The 16,083-nt window shown below is 43.4% G+C and overlaps 1 non-coding gene across 1 annotated transcript; it reads right to left on the bottom strand.

Moving 5' to 3' along the window:
• Nucleotides 1–9,921: 9,921 nt before the first annotated feature.
• Trnav-cac (transfer RNA valine (anticodon CAC)) lies at nt 9,922–9,994 on the bottom strand. The gene has a single exon. It is a non-coding gene; the product is annotated as a tRNA-Val (tRNA).
• Between the last annotated feature and the right edge of the window lie 6,089 nt (nt 9,995–16,083).

Here is a 16,083-nt window from a genome sequence, read left to right as displayed (position 1 = left end):
TGTATTAGTATGTTAATCATGTGTCGTATGCATTAATTATAAATTTGCTTACTTTTTTTGCTGTGTTATCGTTAAAGGGAAAATGATCATTCTAGCGTGTAAGCCCGCAGCTAGACAGGCGATAGGAAAGGTACATTAAAGTGACTTAAGAGATTAATTGCCAGGGACAATGAAGCGTATGTTGTTTTGTTTTACTTAAGCGTGTTAATGCCGCACCATTGCAATAAACAAAACCAATCGGAATTAACTGTATTTACTGTGGGCAAAAAAGCAAGCAACCCATCTTCACCAAAGCCTTTTGCTTGTGTGAACACTATCTAGAAAAGAGCAATTCATTCCCCAGAATCTGGGCAGTACGCTAAGACATTTGAAGAAAATCTCAAAGACTCATAATAAGCGCCAAAAGATTGAATACGAACAATTGGTACAGTGGGCAGTGGAATAGCGGGGAGCGATTAATGCTTTCACCCTCCCTGTATCTGTCTTCCGCGGACGGAAATGTCTCTTTGTTGTCACCGTTTTATTGCTGCACAAGGTGCACGGAAATAAATTACGCTATTGAAGTAAGGAATTAAACTTTGCGAAGGGAATTTCATAACTCCAAGGACCACCGGACGGGGTTCCGTGATTGTCATCCGAAAGCAAAACACGACCACCAACGGACGTATGATATTTTTGATTTAATTAAATTACTATTGCCACCGACAACTTGCCTGGTCCGTTTGCTCTGCCACCTCTACGGCTCGGTACGATAATTTCGATCGATTACGAACGTTACAACACATCGCAATGACCTCGCCAGCCGCCTGGCCTTCTTCCTTACACCGATGCTCCATTATTGAACCTACTGAATTTGTCCGTCGAAGGGTATGTTGTAGCTGTGTATGACATGGCCTTCCGTAGAGTGAGAAAAAAAAGCAAGACCAAAACAATATGTACGGGAGAGAGTGTCTTCCCGTCAAGGGTATAGGGTCCACGATGGCTATCCGTCCACGATGTAAACACACTCAAGTTGTGGTGGTCGGTTGGCGTGGCGGAACGTAGTAGTTCATGCTTTCAGTTTGGCTTTTCTCTGTCCACCCGCCGTTGGTGGTGGTGCTTGCGAAGCGAACGCAACATTATGTATTGCATATCCGGCCATGATCCACATTGTGGACGCGTTTCTCAGTAGGTCAGAGCGGGGTTTTGAAAATACAATACAATATTTACAGTTTACGGCGATGGCCGCCGCTCCCCTCGGGGTCGGCTGGTGTGTAGTATTCATTCGCTCTCGCGTAGTTCGTTCTCCCCGGCCCGGCACGATATGCTGCATGTGGGGTTTTCGATCGCCCCATGTTTCGGCTTTGCCTGGTGAATGTGCTGTGTGTGTACGGGGAGAGCAACAGAGAGAACGAAGTGTCTTCTCGCGGTCGCTCTGCATGGTGGTGACAGTTGTTGGCGGATATCGGTGCGTTTTCATGCGCTCTCCGACCACACAAATCTAAGCTTGGGGTTTATGATTATTGTTCCCAAATTACTGTTGGATTATTTGCGTATTTTATCAAAGTTCGAAAGACACCAGTGGTAGACATAAAATAATATTTCATATCATTGGAATATTTCACTTTGAAATATTTCATAGTAATGCACCAGGCGACTCCATCGATGAATTAATATTTATTATTTATCTGACTTATGTACAAATACATCTGAAACTCGTTATTCTCAATTTTCTCGCTTTTTATAGTATTATCTGTTGCATTATTGTTTTCCGATATCAGTAGTTCGTTATTTAATTTTTTACTCTACATCAACTACTAACTAATAGTTCCACAAAAATCCACATTGTACAAATTAGAGCACCATATATCATCGTAATGATACACCAATGAAAGTCCGTCTTGCTCTCTCGACAAAGAAAGAACAAAGTACTCCATTGGTACCTTAATGATGGGAAACACATCGTTTATCTGCAGGAAGCGTTTCATTAATAAAAATCTAAAAGACGCAACAGTCCTTGAGCTTGTTTTCCGCGCCATGTCCACCGAAATGGTTCAATGGAAAAGAAATGACAAGCCATGATTACACACATACAAGCCAGAGCACAATAAACTAGACCCGGGGTGTGGGAGGAAATGAACTGCTTCGAAGATCATTGGCATTTTAGTGGCATTGTTCTTCGTACAACGATGGTCAAGCAATTAGCCTCACGGCTACGGTGGGTGTACAAATTACCGGTCCTTGAGTGATTGGGTTCTTCGGCCAACTTGGTAATTTTAAACAAAGGTTAAATTGACAACCATCAATGAACAATGGACTGTGCAACTTTAACAAGATCATGTCTGTCAGAATTCTCTCGTGTTGGGATGTTTGGTTTAATAGAATTATTTTGTGCAGATTTTCTAAATATTACCTACCATTTAGTAAGAAATTCATTTTTCCGGAGTGAAATAAATCAAACGTATACAACATTCTCAAGTCACCACACCGAAGCTGTTCGATAAAATCGATATTTTGATGTTGGATCTCGTAAACAGAGGCTAGAATAGTTATAAAGTGGGTCAATCATCGAACGCCAGATAAAACCCGCACGTGCTGGTTATGTGCTACGATGACTACCGATACGGTACAGATGTAAAAGGACAACGAGAATATATTGGTACATTGTAAACAAATATGTTCATCCTGCATAGAAGAGGACCTTGGATATGTGACCTAAAAAAGAACGAAATGGTATTTCGAGCACTTCGACATGAATTTAATACCCGGAGGAGAAATATTTTGTGTAAACCCATCTTGTATCCCATCTTGTAACTTTGTACAAGCAATAATAAGGTATTTTTTTAACTTCAAATGGCATGTATCTTACCTATTTGCTCAGGCCCCTCGGAACCAAATATGAGTTACGAACATTATCGTAATTTTGCGGCTCTGAAAAGCAATATCATTTATCTTTCACCCAACATAACAAGTTGACCTATTTTCTTCCCATAATGTTCTGGATCAATGGTCTAAACCAATGGCTGACGCCATGGGAATAGTAAGTTGATGAATTGCTTTCCTTCCCTAAGCTTCGTAAATATTTCAGTCCATTTTCGATGTGATTGATTGTTGGGTTAGAATTTTGGTGGTTTTCCGATCATTGCCAGTTTGTCTTCGTGCGCCAATTTTTTGTTCTTTCGAATTTCATTCATTTACTTACAATAAAATCAAGAAATTTGTTTTGATATATTTTTTTACAAAACATAAAAGAGAAAGCGTGCAAATAATCCATCTGCTAGTGAGCTAGGGTTAGGGGATGTTTAAAAACAAGAAGGTTGAAGACGTATAGAGTCGTGCCGTGGGTGTCACAATTACACGGCACTCTGTGTGAGGAGAACTTCCCTAGAAGGGCTGAGAATGGCCCTGGAAATGTTGGGTGAAAACGTACGGTGGAGCGCCTATCAGGCACCACACCATCCAAACATAGGCCGAACGCTCAAAAGGAAGTGAGAAAAAAGGGACAAGATAATGGAGGCAGGCAGCGGTTTTGGGTGCGTGGAAAAGCGATGGTGTGGAGGGCAGGGAAAGTAAAATCCTCAGCCAAACCCCAAAACCATCCGTCCGGTGGCCGAGTCACTCATCAACAAGGGCACCAGAAATAAAGCGAAGCAGAGCGAAAGAGAAAGCCGCAGCAGGAAAAAACAAGAAACAGACTTCATCTTGCTGGTTTCAAGGTGTATGCTACATAAGGCGACCTACTTTTAACTACGCGACGATTCTTGATTCCGTAATGAGCCACACGAAAGAGGAGAGTGGTTTTGGAAATGGGTGAAGCCGAGCATCGTGAAGGGTTTCTGGAGGATGGCAAAATTGTAAACGCAGGTTTTGGAGAAGAAGAACGCCTGCAGTGGTGTATGTTGTGCATGGCTTTGGAGAAGTAGCTTAAGGCGTGCAGTGTGTGCATCTGTCACCGCAAGGAGGCACTAACGATCGACAGAAACTCCCACATGTATCTGAATGGAATTTTCTTTTCCTCCTTTTGATGGATTCAGAAGGTTTGAATATTTTTTAATGACACTCAATCTTTCTGACTAACCGATCTACAACCCTGGAACTCTGTTCCTGTTTTAATCCCGTTCTGAATAATCATTATTTATCATCTTTTTCTACCTTATTCTATAATTCAATTATGCATTCTTCAACTAGTTTACGTGCTTTTAACTTACACTGTGTTTCAGTGTTTTTTTTGTGTAAAGCAGTTAATGATTAAAACCCGATTTCATTACTCAACCATCGAATGCTAATTTCATAAACTCCCCTGCTTCACTCGAGTGCCCGAGGATCATTGAGCAGAAAGGGTTCGATAGCTCCAATCCGATCAGGTACTTACCCCACCTTACCGTACGACCAGCGGTGCTCTGGTGCAGTGGAAAACTTTCAATTACAATTCGTGCCCTCCAGCTTAAAAGCGGGTCCGTTCGGGGTCCAACAACTGTCCAACAATCGAACATTGCAAACCCAAGGTTTTCCTCTAATTATCTATTCAAGGTACTTGCGACGTTCCAAATGCTGGCGCTCAAGACGCGCTCGAGATGAGCGGCGTGATGCTCTTGCAGACAAACGATCGTTGTCCATCACGAGCGTAACTTCAACTTCAGCGTGATGATTTCTTTACGGGCTGCAGGCTGCAGGCTGTTTTTTTTTTGGTTTGACCTAAACCTGAAGAGCGAAAAAGGGCGTCCAATTGTATTATTTAATTTATTCCACCTGCCGTTGCTTACCTCTGTCCGATCGGTCGTGTTGGGCTGACCCTTAATGAGGGTGACGATGGTCGAAAGATCGCCCTACTCAAGATATGGATATGCGTAAGAAAGAGAATTGTGAAACAAACCGCCCAAGATGGTGCGGCTGTTTGATCGTCATACGCATGTGACCTCTTGGCGTTTCACGATTTCGAATGACTGCTACTGGTGAGGCGTAGTGTAGACCCTTTGCATGCTTGGGATCGCGATGTAAAATGGGTTAGACAAGGCAACGAATTAGCCTATGGATGTGTTTATGATGTATTTTATTTTAAATTAGTGTAACAAAATATATTCACTTTAACGTTCTATAAATTTAATGTTACCTTCATTGCCACAACGCGAAGTTTATTTAAGGTTGGAGAGTATACAAGTACAAGTCGCAATGAATGCAAATAGTCGCCGGTTTTGTCAAATGTTTGAACTGCTCGACATTAAATATCACTTCCCACAAGCGTGTCCAGGTCATCCCCTTCCCAGGGACACTGTAAAACTGTCGCCAAACAGCAAACGGACCCTCGCTGGGTTTTTTGTGTTATTCTTTGTGTCTTCGAGTTCGTCTCGCACAGCTGAAGCTTCCATCCTTCCTGCACACACCCAGTGTTGCGTACCCTGCACGATTCTTTTGGGTCGTTTTGGGGTCGTCCGTACGCAAAAGATGCGTGCGTTTCTCTTTCGCCGTTGGATTTTTTTTCCTTCAGTTGTTACATTTTGTTTTCCCCCCTTCACCCTTCTCATTGTCTCCATTGGCACACACCAATGCGCGGTGTCTTTTGGGGTCGTGGCGCGTGGTACGAAAATGGCAGACTTGGCTTTTCGCCACCATGGGGCCTATTTGGTTTGCGGGCCAGCCCATCTCTGTCTTTCGTGCGCACCGTTTCGTGTGAAGATCGACCTTTTCTTCTTTGGTGCGTTTCTGTCACTACCCAGCAGACGACGATGGGTGGTTACGCACAAGACGCAGCTGCTGCGTTCGGGGTGGTTTTTTTTTTTGGTTTTGTTTTAAGCCGATGCCCCCACTGTGGGTTGATCTGGAACACCCAGACGTTAAGGGGGTGTTTTTTTGCAGGTCATGGAAGAGCAGGGAATTGTGCGTGCGGCCGTAACAAAACTGTCTCGGTCTCGGTTTGCTAATGAGCGAATCGAACGAACGAGAGACGGAGCACAATTCGGAAGGCAGACAGTTTTGCGCTACTGGAGTTGCCTTTCTCTGTGTTGTGCTTCACTGTAAGGCAATGCATAACTAATCTTTCTAATCTGGCATCGAAAGTCCGAACGACTCGTTCAGTCATTTGAGATTGACGGGCACTATTTTGCATCTGAATTTCATCGAAAGGTCTTAAAACTAAAACTATTTCGTATACGTATGATGTACTCCAACGATAACCACCAAATTGACCCCAAATGGATCTTCTTGGTTGACGAACACTCTCGACGACGTTCCAATAAGCTGGTACGATAATGATTCAAACAGTTTCTTCGAAACCGATCGCAGCAGTCGGCGAAGCACCGAAAATTGACGCTGACGATGATGTCATGCCGCCCAAACTCGATCGACGGGCGATGACAAATAGCGGATTTTCAGTTGATCCACTCTGAAGCAGTTGCTGTGTTCATTTATATAAACGTTTTTTTTTTCGGTCGTAAAAAAAACGTACCTGCAACTTGCATTATTAACTGTTTAATTAGCAATTAGTTGTAAAAAATATTGTTTTACTATTCTTCCCATTAGTACATATAATTGTTTCAACTCTTTTTGACCATCGCTTCCTTCCTTGTTTTCACTTGGAGTTTGGCTTTCCGAACGGGGTTCGGAACTCACCTGCACACGCTTTGTCACCGGCAGTTTATTTTTGCACGGCTTCAACCATCGAAGCAGTGGAAAAGAGGAAATGAAACCTCAACACATGCGGGGTGTCCCTTCGCTCAATCCATCACCGGACGGTTAAATCGGGCAGTTTGTGTGGTGTACATCACCGCATCCCTTCACTCGCGCAACGGCCCCCGGGTTTGATTGGGCTGTTGTGGTCTTCGCTGGATGCAAAAGTGTGTCATGTTTGGTGAATAAATTATGTTCCAAAACAAAATGAAAAGAAAAAAATAACACTGCACCAACAAGAGAGGAAACAAACAAAAAACAGCCCCAATGTGTGACACTCACACGCTTGTCCCGGGGTGGTGCGCTTTCGTACCAATTAACTCCAACATAAAGCCATGCAGACATGGGTGTGTGTGTTTTTTTGTTGTTGTATTTAAGGGATCATCCCCACCCCCCAGCTGTTGTTGGCGCCAACGGTCCACTGGAGCAGCGTTCTGACATATGATTTTACTTCCTTTTACTTGGCCGGTTTTTGTAACGGCACACAAACGGCGAAGGCTGATGAAACCCGAATGGTTGCACCCAATTCAGGTCTGGTTTTAGCACCTATTGTTTCCGATGTGGCTGTTGCGCGCCAAACACACCGTGATCCATTTTCGATACGATTTATCATGCAAATAATAGCGTTGCCGTTGCTGGTGAGGGCTGCTCACTCCTTCGGGCTGGCACACTTTTTGCTGCACGATCCGTCCAAAAAGGATCTGTAAACGGATGGCTGCAAGGTGTACGAAGCTCACTGTTGCACTGTCTGGCAGATTGGTGTGTAAAGGTTTCAACTCGGGTTACTAATTACAGACCAAGCTGTCCTAGTGCCTGCAAGTTTCTTTTTATATATATAATTCAAATACTTTAAGGATATTTACTTAAAAATACAATATCATATCGGCGCTGGTTTATCACACGACAGGATTGATATCAATATCCCATCCTAGACCCCATTTTCCTTTTCCCTTAGCTCTAAAACTGCATAAACTAGTCCCTACTAAAAAATAGTAAGCTAAGTTTATAGAGGACCATGTTATATAAGACATATTTTAGTGAAACCCATGTAGAATAAGAGTCTCAATGTTACTAATGGCAGCAGGCAGACTGGGTGAGTAATTTCATCTCATCCCTATTAGATACAAACTGGAAAAGATAACAACACAAGCATTAGACGACTTCTTATGTTGCTGTTCTTTAGCTACTCTTGTCTCTCAAGCGTGTTACACACGTTGTCTTTTGCTCGCTTAATTCCCGTCGCAAAAACACGCCAATAGTGTCGCTTCTGGTAAAGCAATTAACTACTGTAATATGGCAATAATTACCTCATTAGCTAGAGCTGCTCGTTGAGCATAACCGCTCGGAAAATGACTCAGTGTGTGAGAGAGAGAGAACAAACGGCTTAGAACGGTGTTACCGATGTGTGCAGAGCAGTCTATTTAATTCCGCATATAATAAAGGTATATTTTGCCGAGTATTATATTACACCAACACTTGTGGGTGGTTGTAAATTTTCTTGTGCAATCCAAATGTTATAAGAATAGTTGTTTTAATTGTAGCTAGTAGTTAAACGGTTTTTTTTAATTTTAAATACATCTAATTTAAATTATATTTACATTGCTAACCACTGTCAAAAGTATTAACGGCTCAAATAACGGCTCCATCTCCCATCAGCTCAACCGTAGAACACATGCCAAGAGCCATAATGCGTCCATGACAGTTGACGAACGAACCGGCAGATGTGTACGGGGTACGATTGGGTGCTAATTTTACGGCGCTGGTCCTCAGGTGTCATGTCAGCGGTTTGTCATAAAATGTGTGTTTGTTCTAAATACCTCTGATTATGCTCGTTCAAGCTCGCCCGGGTGTCAAGGGCTCGGTAAATTGAAGGGTACCCCCAAACAGACGAGAACCTCGCGTACGGTGTAGGAGAGGAGATGCCGTGAGGGAGTTACCTTTGCCAACTTGTAACATTGATGGCTCACGATCTGTCTCATGCTTACTGAGTGCGTTGTGTGTATCATTCACTCGTCCGTAAGATGATCTTGAGAACGAATTTTTATTGTTGTGTTGCCTGTGTCAATATTAGGGTTCCAAGTGTGGTCCGAAGTGTTTCCCTAATGTAAACTAAAATTGGTAAAGATACCGACCGATGTAAGGTGCGACCCATCATTCGTTTGCGATGTGAAACATTTCAAACTAAAACATTTAAACGAATCCGATCCATACATCTAGCAGCCGTTGAAAAGGGTGATCGTTTGGCAGTACAAGTGCATTTACCACTACCCCGCTTGCCATTGAGGTTAATCGAACCCGACGGCAATAAATGGACGGGTGCATAGTAATGTTACCTTCCCCTGGTGACAGTGTACATAAAACGATACGATGTAGCAGTAGCGATGGAAATCAAGCCTGCCACCACACAAGAAACAACGTGCGGCTGGTACCGGATGAAACAATTCCGACCGATGGATCTTTGGGGCAAATGAGTGAACGGATGAAGGAGATGAGTTGTGTGGGTGTGTAAATTCATGGACGGCGCCAGTGATTGTCGTGCTATTGCATCAAGGAAAATGCATCAACATAATGCAGCCGCCAAACACACGCTTTAAGGTACACGCATATTGAGATCAAGGAAATTAGTTACCTCCTTGGGTTTTTTATTTCTTTAACACACGGTGCCCTTTTGCTACAGCTTTACCGTACCTTATAAAATGTGTGTTGCCGTTTGGAGAACGAGTACACCTTTAATGTACACCGATATTTAGATATTCAGATGACCGAAAAAGTCATGGCTAGTTGTTTACTGGGTGAAGTGGGTGAACGTTATGGCGCCATATTGAAGACAACCGTTCATTACATCACGAAGACTTTGCATTGAAATAGCTACAAAAAGTTACAAATAATTTGTAAAATAATCGTCTAATTTTTCTTTTATTAGAATTTATGTGTAATTCGAAAAATATTTAATTAATGATGTTGTACAAAGTTATAAAGATTTATTACATGTTAACGATAACTACAACAAATTTTCTCACCGTCAGAGTTCCGTTTAATTAACATAATTTTAAGACCAGATCAAAATTCATTGTTTCGATACAAATAATCGTTTTTACATTCGTCTAAAATTATATGGAAGTTTAGGTAATGAAAACAGGAAATGATATTAAAAATATTGTTATTAGATTTTCCATTATTTATGTTGTTTAACTAAAGTATGACAACAATTTTCTTAGCTTAGACTTTTTGCAGATAAAAAAGAAGAAGCACATAAAAAAAACAAGAAAAAAGGAAACCTGTTTCCGCCCGGGTTCGAACCGGGGACCTTCTGCGTGTGAAGCAGACGTGATAACCGCTACACTACGGAAACGCTTGAGGAAGATGGAGATAAAACGCAACCTGTTTCAAACGCGCGCACACATTCAACCATGCGTACGCTTCTGACGCAAGGCTAAGGCATCAATTCGATGATTAGAAATGGTTCAATAAATTAGCAACAAACAATTATCAATTGATACATAATTATAGATTATAGAAATAGAAGTATATTGAATTACTTTAACTTAAATTATCCATTTACTCATTATTTACTGATGCTTAAATTAAGTCACTTTGACTAAGACAAAGTTTACTTTCAATCACATCAATTCGTGGGGTTAAATAATTATACCTTGGTTGATGTATACTTTAAACAACTTTTTTATAGTAAGAGCGGCTACATATTCGATTTACAATCATTGCCCTTTCATATAAGCACGCTAAAAAGTTATACATGCTTTATGTTTTGGAGCAAATTGAATCCGAAAATAGACTCCATTTGCCATAAAGGTGGAAATATAATCCACTGTCATCAAACGTGAAATGTCAGACGTTTCCTGCCCGATCTACCAATCACTCTTCCGATTGGTAATCCATCGACAGCTAAGCCGATCGTGCCGGACAGGAAATCATGCGACCATGTGCCCAGCTTAAAACATGTACCGTTTAATACTTCCCCGAAATCGGACCCGCACTCAGCCTAGCGCCGTGTGGTTTTCTGCCCCCGGTACGGATTTAATGTTGTTTAATTCGATCCCGGCATCCGCGGACTAACAACGTCTTGCCCCGGTATGCTACCCGGGTGGCAAATGGCGCAGGTTCATCGTCATCGCACCGTTTCGGGGTGGCGTTAGCTGCTGCCGCCAGCTGTTAGCTTTTCGGATTATTTAGCGCCCCACTCGCGATGCCCGTCCAATGGTGTGGTGTTTAGTGAGGCACGGCGAATGGAATGGGGTCCCAGACACACAATATCTGGGTCAAATCTTCGACGCGAGACTCTTGAGCCTACTAACCCGAGATGCATTAGAATCCGTTCAGCGTCGGGGAGGTTTTTTTTTTTTGGTTGGTGTTGTCATTCTCATGCAGCATCGGCAGGAGGTTCGATACGCGGGGAGCTGGGACAGTGCGCGAGAGGTTACCTAACCCAACCCGATTCAAATATTTGCTTATGCATGCAGCAAGAGGTCACTCAGTTTAAACGGGAACAGACCTTTGCTTGCCTTTCCTCGCGCCAAGCATAAGCAACAATAATGTAAAACCATGACGCTCTTATCCGACACCCATATTCTAACGACACTCGCTCTGTTTTATCTATCGATGTGTCCCGCTTCCAGAGTTCACCGTTTCGGGTCCGTGCAATCCGTGTATCTGCCCTTTTATCGTATCGCTCACGCACCCTCGCATGGCAGTCTTTTTATGCGTCTGTAGGTAAACCTTAACCAAGCCTACCGCAGACCGACCACATCCCACCACATGATGGTCAACGAAACGCGGACACAGGTCACACGGCTTTCGAACGCCAACAGTTATGTCATGGGGTGGCTATGATAGATGGTGTCTTTTGAGCAGATTCAGCAGATGTGGAAAGTTGGTCTCCAGTATTTCTTTATTTTTTTGGCAGCTGCTTCTCAAACAATCTTAGGTTTTAAGGCCATCCTTAGCTCTCTCTCTTTCGCTCGCCCTCTCGCTGCGTCGGTTTGATGTGCTTTCGACACGGTTCCGACGGTGTGGTTGGATGAAGCGCTGCATAAAATGTAGGACAGCCTGAACGGAGGCTGTGTAGATAAACCTTAGATCTCATGCGCGACATTGTTTGTCTTTGGTGGCAGCCCCCTCATCCGTAAACCTTAGCATTCCCGTCCCGAACATCACAGAGCATCCGATATTTGGGGAAACTATTCGGTTTCGTGCCGTCCTTACCAAATGGACAGGAGAGAAAAAAAAACATGCATCCCCCCCAAAATGGATGGAAGAAATTAGCCATCAGGTGTAAATCGGTTTCACCCCCGGGGAGAAAGAGCGAGAGACCCGCCGGTCTGTCTGGTTGTCTAGGATCTAGATTTGTCAGATGGCGTCCGCGACGGTTATATGACGTTTGTTACAGCAACCGTTTCGTTACAGCGCAGCTCCGGCCGTGTTGCATTTCGACACGGCTTTTCAATACCATTGGATCATCTAACTCCTCAACCGTTTGATAGATCGGTTCCCATTTGTTTGGGACGTTACGCAGGTTTCACCTTTTGCACGACAATCGCGTAATGCAACACAAACTAAAGTGGAATGTGACCCCAAATCCGTGCACACGCCTTTTAAGGTTGAGTTTCACTGTGTGTGATTGGGCAATGGTTTAACATTTTCTCGTGAAAAGTTGGGCTAACGCTCGTATTCTGATGATCGACATCCATCACCCTCGAGATATCTACTCAGCATGAAGTTTACTTTAAGTTAAAATTTGCACATTCTCCTATTCACTATTTACAGAACTCTGTTGAGGTAAAATATAACGTTTACCTAACCATAATCTATATAAACTCGTTGATCGATCATCATCCGTCTGCTTGTATTTTGTAGTGAAAGTTGGAAAATGTTAAAAAACCGTCGCTAGCTAAGTACGCACAATTCTGTCTGCCGTTGTCTGCGCTCTCATGAACTGCATGGCACTGAGCGCGTCGGAATCGCTTTCGGTGCTGGAGATGCACTCGATCTACCGCACGATCATCATGCACTCTCGCGTTGCACGCTCTTTGGCTGTACTCGACCGTCTCCGGCCAGTCTGCGGTGGCCTAGATCAACCGCTTAGGCTCTTGAATCATGAATTGTGCACGCACCCGGACACATTCTCCCGCATTCCCTGCAAACTATCCGCAGATTCTGCACGCACAAGGGAGAAGGGAAATTCGATTTCGAAGATTTAACCCACGAAGATCGCTTCCTACCGTTGTTGTAGCGTATGCGTAGTGTGCGGTGGAATTGTGTCTCTGGGTAGCAAAGCAGTAATGCTCCTTGCACTTACAAGGGCGCCAACCGGTCGGGGATGGCCTTTTAAAGATGGCGGTTTCTTTCAGCGTTCGCTCCACCGACTTTCGTGCCGTGTCAGTTGGAGACTTGTTACAAATCTGGAACACAAGTCCACAATCCCACTGTACCGCGGATAGGCAACCGGGTGCAGCGCACGAAGGTGGAACGAAGGGATCCGATTGAGATAGCGTCGTTTGTTGGATCCTAGAATCGTGTCGGCGTGGTAGTGGCCGTGGCGTGGAGTCGGCCGCCTTTCGTTCGCCCGATATTCCCGACGGTGGAATGTTAAGTCGCGGTCTAGCGTCTTCCCGATACACGAAAGAGGTCAGATGTAAAATTAGAATTCGTTCATTGCACCCCGCGCATTTAGCTCTCGCGAATGGCTCTTGTTCGTCGAGAGCATATTTGTGCGCGCATGAGGGTTGACCGATATTTCGAACGCATTAAACGCAATCGGGTGATGATGATGTCGATGGGACCGCGCGGGATGATATGTAGGGCTGTAAGTATCCTGTAGATGTATCCTTCTGGGATTACCCTTGCAGAATACCCTTGGATATAGACTTGATACACTTCTTCATAACAGAAAACAACTTAGACGGTACCAATTGCCTCGGAGACTTTTTCTTCGAGATTTTTTTCCTGAGATTTCGATGAAATGCGATGAAAAGTCAATATATAAAAAAACGGCTCTTCGGTTTCATCGCGAGTATGAATTTTTTTTGTATGAATTTTGGCTGTCGTTTTGCCGGCATTTGTTTATAAAGACAAGTTGCACCCATAAACACAAAGAAGTGTCGTGAGATTTTTAGATGTTTTATTTAATATATTATTTTTTCGATTTCTGGATACCATCCTGCGAAATGATAATGATGCCATCGGTGTTAATGATAATATCAAATAATAGCTTGTTATTAATAATATCAAAAATTTACTTTTATTAATTTTATCACTCACGCTGTTTTAAATAATTAAAAAAGCTCAAACCGCCTTGTAAACAAACAAATGATTTGAAATCTGCCTAATTTGGTATTATAAGAATTTATTCTGTTTGTCCTTAGGAATAAATATGCTTTATTCAGACTTTATTACACCAACTTATGTGGTTCTTTTATTATAATCCAAATATAATCACAAATATCCTATCCTAACTCTCTTCTCCGCCCTGCGATGTTGGGATCACACACTTATTTGACCAACCCGGGATTTGAACTCAAGCCCGGAGGATGTTTTTTTGGTTGGAGAGAGTTGTGACTTACCATCTTTACTATTTGGCTAATCCATCTTCCTTGTGATTTTAGTTGATACAGACGTACAATCGTTTGATGCAACGAATTATGTTATCTTTAACAGTAAACGGAACCTCTGTGTTTTGCTGTTTCTTTATGCCACACACAACCCCGACAAACCATCTGTCATTCTTCCGGTGCACGATACCGACGACCGTGTGTACAGTGCGTGGGTGAAACAATCAATGCTCATTGGTGTTCACTTTCTTTCGAGTCGCGTGCGCTTCGCTGCATGTATGCTAATTTATGAAAATGATCACTAATAGCCCAAGCCCTTCTGTACGGTGTACGAGTATGGTGTGGCGGGTGAAAGACGTAGAAAGCTTCTCCCGTAAGCGGGTCACGTCACGGTCCAGCTTAACGGAGTAATCTATCAAACCGTTTGTAAATTTCCCAAGAGGTAAAAGGCAGGAAAGCGATAAATAATGGCGCCCGGGCCCGGATCGTAGCGACAGAAGGCAATCGCTCACGTGGTATCCGGCTCTTGATGCTTGGTGAGAGCTTGGTTCGTCTGTTTGACGCTGTTTGATACGATTTATCTGCGATCTGGTGTATTCTAATTAACAATCGTAAGTGAGTGTTTATTCTTTTGCTTAATTCTTTAACAGTAACGTTGCAAAATGACAGAACAGATATAGAAGGTGTAAAGTGTGAGTCTTAAATATGGATAAAATATAATAAATAAATTAATAACAATTTACCGAAACAAAATTCGGGATTTTATTAACTGCTAACCGTAATTGAAACATCGTCAATGAACTGAGCTAAGGGCTCTCGAAAATTCCAACCATTTTGTCACCTCTCAGTCAACTATTTCTAGGTTACATACTTAATTAACATCAATCCAGTTCCACCATCTGGCCTAATTATATCGTACCTTAATTTTTTGGTCCCCGCCGGCACCATGCCGCAGGATTATTTTCCACAATGGCAGCCACCAACACCGGGTTTAATCACTAAACGGTGGCAAACGCTTAATTTTGACCTTATGATAAGCATAGGAAGTCTGCTACGCTAATGACGAAATGGTACTGCTACGGTAGGGCGTACAGTAATTCACGCCGTTTCGACATTTCAATATGGCATTACGAAAGGTGTTGAATATTGTAGCACTACCGGGGGCTAGTCAAGGAAATCACAAAACCATCAAACGTGAAACGGCGTCTCGTTCGAATCGTGCCCGTTAGCGAAATCCTTGATACTCTTCCCTACCCGTGGTTCGTTCGTCCGCTCGTCACCACACCGCGGGTGGAAATGAAAATTGAGGTCGCGTCCGATAATCTTTCGCAAGCTTTCGCGTCTCGCCGGGCAGGCAACCGTGTTCCACCGTTTGACCCACGGACTCTGCTTGCTTGGCTCGTTCTCGTCGTCCTTTCGTTGCTTTCGGAAATCGGCTGTGCCCGGTGCCGAGGTTGGTGGGTGTGTTGTGGATGGATTTTAATCGTGATGCGGCAACGGAACAAACCCCAAAACGTACGTACCGATTGAATACGGAATCGGAGCGGGCAAATATTACTTTCAAAACGGGGAACGATTTCGAATCATTCAAGCTCGCCCCCCAACGGTGGTCAAACTCATCCAGATGCGGTTGGGTCCTTCACTTTTGCCCATTGCCCAATGCCGTCCGAGTTTTCCCACCGACTCAATGACGGGTTTCGGAATTCGTCCAGCCCTGTTCGGGTGTTCCATCGTCGACTCGGTGTGCGGTGTGTTGTCGATGACGAATCGGTGCACGCTTTAAGGACAACCGCCATCATTTACGATTTCCCAGGCGCATCCAGTCTAGAAATGGTGCTGATTGCCTGTGAGCAAAACAGCAGCAAAAAAAAGAAGG

The sequence above is a fragment of the Anopheles moucheti genome, chromosome 2 (genome assembly GCF_943734755.1).
Source record: "Anopheles moucheti chromosome 2, idAnoMoucSN_F20_07, whole genome shotgun sequence".
NCBI lineage: Eukaryota > Metazoa > Arthropoda > Insecta > Diptera > Culicidae > Anopheles > Anopheles moucheti.
This window is presented reverse-complemented; position numbering and strand designations above follow the sequence as displayed.